Genomic DNA, 6,531 nt, shown 5'->3' on the forward strand with positions numbered 1-6,531 from the left:
GAAGACATAAATAGGGATAGAAAAGACTGCTTGGGGTGCTGGGTGCATGATGCAGTGTGCAGATGATGTTTTATTGAGTTGCATACCTGAACCTGTACCCCAATAAATTCAATTAAATAAAAAAAAAAATTTTTTTTAAAGCTAACTGTTGTGGACCGTAAATGGCAAAAAGCCATTATAGATTTGAGGCTTAGCAAAAGGCTAAGTTCTCCCCCCTCCATCTCCATATTTGCCTTTGATGCTGAGTATTTGCACCCACTCCACTTGCTTCCTTGGGTTGCTGGAAGCAATATACATGCCCTTCCTCTGACTCTGTTTGTTTCAGATGTTTGTAAATTTCACTAATGTATCCTGTTTTTGCTTTGGGAGAGTTCCTGTCTTAGCCTTTGATGTGCAACTTTGTATCAAGGTCCTTGATACAAAGCGAACTGGGGCTATGAGGCACTTGGATACTGCCAGGCAGTTTGAAGAGTCCTCCCCATCCCATCATTTTTGTTTTGACCAAGTGTATTTCCTTAATTCCGCACCATTATTAGGAGCTGCGCTGGTCCGTGGCAGCTAACACTCTAGGCTAGCCTGTGGTGGTGCAGTTGATAAAGCGTCAGCCTGGAATGCTGAACTCAACACCCTGGGCTTGCCTAGTCAAGGTGCATAGGGCAAGCAATCACTCAACAACTAAAGTGAAGCAACTATGAGTTGATACTTCTCACTCCACTGATCATCTCCTCTCTCTGTAAAATCAATAAAGAAAAACCTTTAAAAAACCTAGGAAACATTGCCCTATTTTAAATTGTTAACAATTTCTTCTTTAAATTTGAAATTATAAGTAAATTGTTTGATTTACAAAATATATCTCTCCTAGTGGTATTTATATCATTATTTCAAATACTTTCTTCAAACTTAATACCATTCTTATTTTTATATGTTATATATCCACTGATATTATTATGCACAAAGTAATTATTATTATTATAAACTACATTTGGTTGTTAAAATGGCATGCCCAAAATCACATAAATATTTGCCCTTTATATTATTAATTTAAATACAAGCCATATAGAAGTATCTTTAACCGCTATAACAGCTCAAGGAAACAGTTTTCTAAACTGACTGTGATAGCCAAATATTTTGAGAATATACTAATAATCTATTTATCTGTACTAATAATGCACTAAGGCAATGGTTTCCAACTTTCATATGCACATACACATTCCAGTTTGTGAGCCTCTTTCTCTGAAAATAAATATTTTACTTCATCCAGAGATTGGTCTTGGTACCTACCTGTTACTCGGTCACTGTTACAATGTCACTGACCTGGTTCCATAAGCCACAATTAATTGAGCCAGATTTGGATATTAAACTAAAGCAGGGGTCCCCAAACGTTTTACACAGGGAGCCAGTTCACTGTCCCTCAGACCATTGGAGGGCTGCCACATACAGTGCTCCTCTCACTGACCACCAATGAAAGGTTCCCCTTCCGGAAGTGCGGCAGGGAGCCAGATAAATGGCCTCAGGGGGCTGCATGCGGCTGTGGCCATAGTTTGGGGATGCCTGAACTAAAGCCTGTCTAATCAGATTCTTTTTCCAGGAAGTTGTACTTAGGTTAAGCAATTCTAGTTCATCTCTGCTGGTGGTAAAGCTAAGTGACTTTGAGTTGACTATTTAGATAAAAAAGGAAAAATATCAATCTGCAGAGAAAACCAATGTTGTAGTAATATAATGTAATAGTAATTAAATATATAGAAATATAAAAAAATATGGAAGATATATAAAAATAATTAAGATATAATATCAATGGCCCTGGCCGGTTGGCTCAGTGGTAGAGCGTTGGCCTGGCGTGCAGAAGTCCCGGGTTCGATTCCCGGCCAGGGCACACAGGAGAAGCGCCCATCTGCTTCTCCACCCCTCCCCCTCTCCTTCCTCTCTGTCTCTCTCTTCCCCTCCCGCAGCCGAGGCTCCCTCCATTGGAGCAAAGATGGCCTGGGCGCTGGGGATGGTTCCTTGGCCTCTGCCCCAGGTGCTGGAGTGGCTCTGGTCACAACAGAGTGACGCCCCGGAGGGGCAGAACATCGCCCCATGGTGGGCAGAGCATCGCCCCCTGGTGGGCGTGCCGGGTGGATCCGGGTCGGGCGCATGCGGGAGTCTGTCTGACTGTCTCTCCCCATTTCCAGCTTCAGAAAAATTAAAAAAAAAAAAAGATATAATATCAAAATTAATTAAGGAAATTAAAGTTATGTCATTTGGATAGGAATTAATATAGTGAGTGCAGATGTAATAAACAGACTCTGACTTTTGAGCAGGGCCCAGTTAGTATGTGTGTGAACTTATACATAGATAAGAAGTGGCTTGATGTCATAACTCTGTAAGTTAACATAAACAAGAAGCTTCCCTAGGAACATCTTAAAAGTGGCTTGATGTAACATTTCAGTAGATTAACATAAAAAGGGCTCCCTTCAGGAACTCCTAAATGGTGGTTTGAGGTGATAATCCTGTAGATTGACACCTGATAGAAGGCATTGGCCAGAAAAGGTACTAAAGCTTAGGGGCCCCCTGCTGAGGTAGTCGCCCAGACTCCAACGTGAACATGGACTGTCTCCACGCCACTGTGAGCTCTGACCAAAGACAGCCAAGAGGAGCATGCCAAGGGGGCCCCTTAAATTGTACCCACGCATGCGAAAAGGATTTGTGAGTAAATGAATTGCCTGTGTGATTCCTGCAACTAACCTTGTGTGTTGGTCTCGTGTTTTTCCTCTGGTGGCAGTTAGTGTTGGCATTGATAAATAGAATCCTCATAGTTATCTCAAGAATAGTCTCAAAGAGACTGCCAGCCTGCTGATAAGCAGGAGTGTCCCACCATACGAGAAAGTCGAATCAGGGATGCCTGATTGACATCGATGTAGAGCTTGGGCTCTTCTGGGACAACCAATATAACAGACATACCAAAAAAAAGTGTGTATGATCTTAGAAAGGTGCTTCATAATTATTTATTTTATAAAATATGTCATTTCTTTATAATGGATACTTTACTGATTTAACAAAGAAAAGTGTCACAACTTATCTGAAATATAATACGATGGTTCTAAAGCAGAAGGTAATGATGAATCAAAGAATTCTACTGAGAAACTTCTAGTTTAGTATAAATAAAAATAAATGAAAAAGAAGCATTCTCCATTCTCCAAGGTCAGGGTTTCAAATATCCTTTACCCACATCTAACGCAATGGCTCTATTTTTGTAGATGGCTTTTGTGGCTGAGCCGCAAAAGAACTCACAGGCTGCTCTCTGCCCCTCTATCAGCAAATTTAATTGAGCATAATGGGCCTTCTGTAAGGAAAATCTTAATTCTGTGTGTTTCTCCTTTACTCTCACACACTACCACACTTCTGACATCAGATGTGTGGGGTTTTTTCTTACACCAAGCAATTTTCAGCTGTGTGTCCTATATCAGTACTAACCAGAGTTAGTGCAGACTCTACATGTTAAAGAAGGTCCCTAACCCCCAGGTCGTGGGCCGGTACCGGTCCATGGGCCATTGGGTACGGGTGCGCAGAGAAAGAATAAATAACTTACATTATTTCCGTTTTATTTATATTTAAGTCTGAACGATGTTTTATTTTTAAAAAATGACCAGATTCCCTCTGTTACATCTGTCTAAGACTCACTCTTGATGCTTGTCTCAGTCATGTGATACATTACCGCTAAAATTAAACCTATAAACTAGAAAAATGAGTGAAAAACAAAATTCCATCGAAAGTTTTTTTGCGAAGTGGAAAAGGGCCAGTGAGGAGACAGAAAAAGAACCTACAACCTTGAAGAAAAAGAAGGCTTCATTTAACAGACAAGACCAGGAGTCCTACTTGAAGTATGGATTTAAATCGCAACTGGTGATTATTGAGCACCAAGGCCGCTCTGCATAATATGTGGCGACCGGCTAAGCAATGAGGCAATGAAGCCTTCAAAACTGCTTTGCCACTTGGAGACCAAGCACCCTACTTTAAAAGACAAGCCTTCTGAGTATTTTGAAAGAAAAAGCATGAACAAGAAGGACAGAAATAATTATTGGTGGCCACAACATCAATAAATGAGAGTGCACTGAGAGCATCGTACTTGGTGGCTAATCGTATTGCTAAGGCTAAGAAGTCATTCACCATTGGTGAAGAATTGATCCTTCCAGACACTAAAGACATTTATCGTGAACTTCTAGGAGAGGCTGTGGTTAAAAAGATAGCACAGATGCCGCTTTTGGCTACCACCGTCACACGGCGCATTGAGGAAATAGCAGAGGACATGGAATCACAATTGTTGGAAAGGATTAATAAATCACCATGATACGCTTTCCAGGTTGACGAATATACAAATATTGACAACAAGGCAATGCTAATTGTCTACGTGCATTATCTTTATCAAGAGGATGTGCATGAGGATATGTTATGTGCACTACCATTGCCAACCAAAACCACAGCTGTAGAACTATTTAAATCGCTGGATGACTATATATCAGGAAAACTGAAATGGTCTTTTTGTGTCAGCATATGCACAGATGGAGCTGCTGCCATGACCGGAAGGATGTCTGGTTTAACTACTTGGATTAAGGAGGTTGCACCTGAATGCGAGTCTACGCATTGTGTCATTCACAGGGAAATGCTGGCTAGCCGAAATATACCACCGGAACTTAACAGCGTATTGAATGATGTCATTAAAGTTATTAACCACATCAAAGCACACGCCCTTCACTCACGCCTGTTCGAGCAGCTTTGTGAGGAAATGAACGCGGAGCACAGACACCTTCTCTTATACACAGAAATAAGATGGTTATCCCGAGGGAGGTCCCTGGCCAGAATGTTTGAATCATGAGAGCCGCTGGAGAGATTTCTCTCAGAAAATAAGTCACCACTAGCAGCACATTTCAGTGACGAGGAATGGGTCACAAAACTCACTTACTTATGTGACATATTTAACCTCCTCAATAAACTCAATCGGTCACTTCAGGGGAAAATGACAACTGTCTTCAATTGACAGATAAAGTAGCTGCATTTAAAGCCAAACTGGATTTGTGGGGACAATGCATGAGCAGGGATATATTTGACATGTTTCAAACATTCACAGGAATTTTGGAAGAGACTGAGCCCAAGCCTTCATTGACCCAGCTGGTGCATGACCACCTGTATTTGCTTTTAAAAGAGTTTGAACACTACTTCCCAACCACAAAAGACCCACGAATTGCCAAGGAATGGACCCACAATCCATTTGTCAACAAACCAGGTGAATCCAGCATGTCTATGCAAGAAGATCAACTACTGGAGATAGCAAATGACAGCAGCCTTAAAAATATGTTCGAGTCTACAACTCTGCCAGTGTTCTGGATTAAAGTCATGGCAGAATACCCCGAGATCACCACAAAAGCATTAAAAACCCTGTTGCCATTTCCGACATCCTGTTTGTGTGAAGCGAGATTTTCTGCAGTGACAACCAAAACAAAATTACGGAATAGACTGGACATAAGCAACACACTTTGGGTGTCATTATCTCCCATTACCCCTAGATGGGACTGTCTCATTGCAGAGAAACAAGCTCAGGGCTCCCACTGATTAAGTGTTATGGTTGTTGAGAGATAGGCTACCATCTCTCAATCTATATAAACATTATAATAAATAATCCACAATACTCATAACAATGGTGAGTTGTATTTTTCATGCCCTTTATATTTGTTTTTATGTTGTATCTTATTTTTAAGGCATGTTTAAACATTACCATAGCGACTGGCAAGTGTTTGGAGAAAAGAGGATGTTACTCATGTTATGTTGTTGGTGCGATGTTAAGAGGACGCTACTAATAAAGTTGCATACAAGTACACAGTGGATTCATGTTTATTTTTATTGTTGTAGGTTCATGATTGGTAGCGAGCCTGAACCTATCATATTATATATTGATGTCAGACATGAAACGTTGTCAGAATAACAAATTTAAATACAGCCTGAATAATGAGGACATGCTTGTTCCTCCTTTAACTTAGCCCAATAAATATCATAAGTTTGACAATTATATTTTAAAATACCACAGGTTTTACACCAGTCGCATAATTTTATTTTGTGCATTTATCTGTTCCACCCTAAAGGCCGGTCCGTGAAAATATTTTCTGACATTAAACCGGTCCGTGGCCCAAAAAAGGTTGGGGACCACTGTGTTAAAGGCTCAGTCTTAAAATACTGCCGCCAACTTAAGATGTCAATTAGAAGTAGTAGGTACCCAGGTTATCTACAACTCTAAGTTGGCTACAAATTATAGATTTCCATTACCCCTTCTCCTCCTCAAATTCAATCATTTGCTAGAACAGCTCACAGAACTCGGAAAAAACACCTGTGTCTACTAGTTTATGATATTTTATTGTATGATAAAGGGTACAGATGAACAGTCAGATGAAGAGATACATAGGGCAAGATGTGGAGTTGAGAAAGTGCTACCCACTTTCTGGGTAGCAATGTGTTGGCCAACCCCGAAGCTCCCTGACCTGGAACTATGGGAATTTTTATGGA

Source organism: Saccopteryx leptura, chromosome 4 (assembly GCF_036850995.1).
Source record: "Saccopteryx leptura isolate mSacLep1 chromosome 4, mSacLep1_pri_phased_curated, whole genome shotgun sequence".
Taxonomy (NCBI): Eukaryota; Metazoa; Chordata; class Mammalia; order Chiroptera; family Emballonuridae; genus Saccopteryx; species Saccopteryx leptura.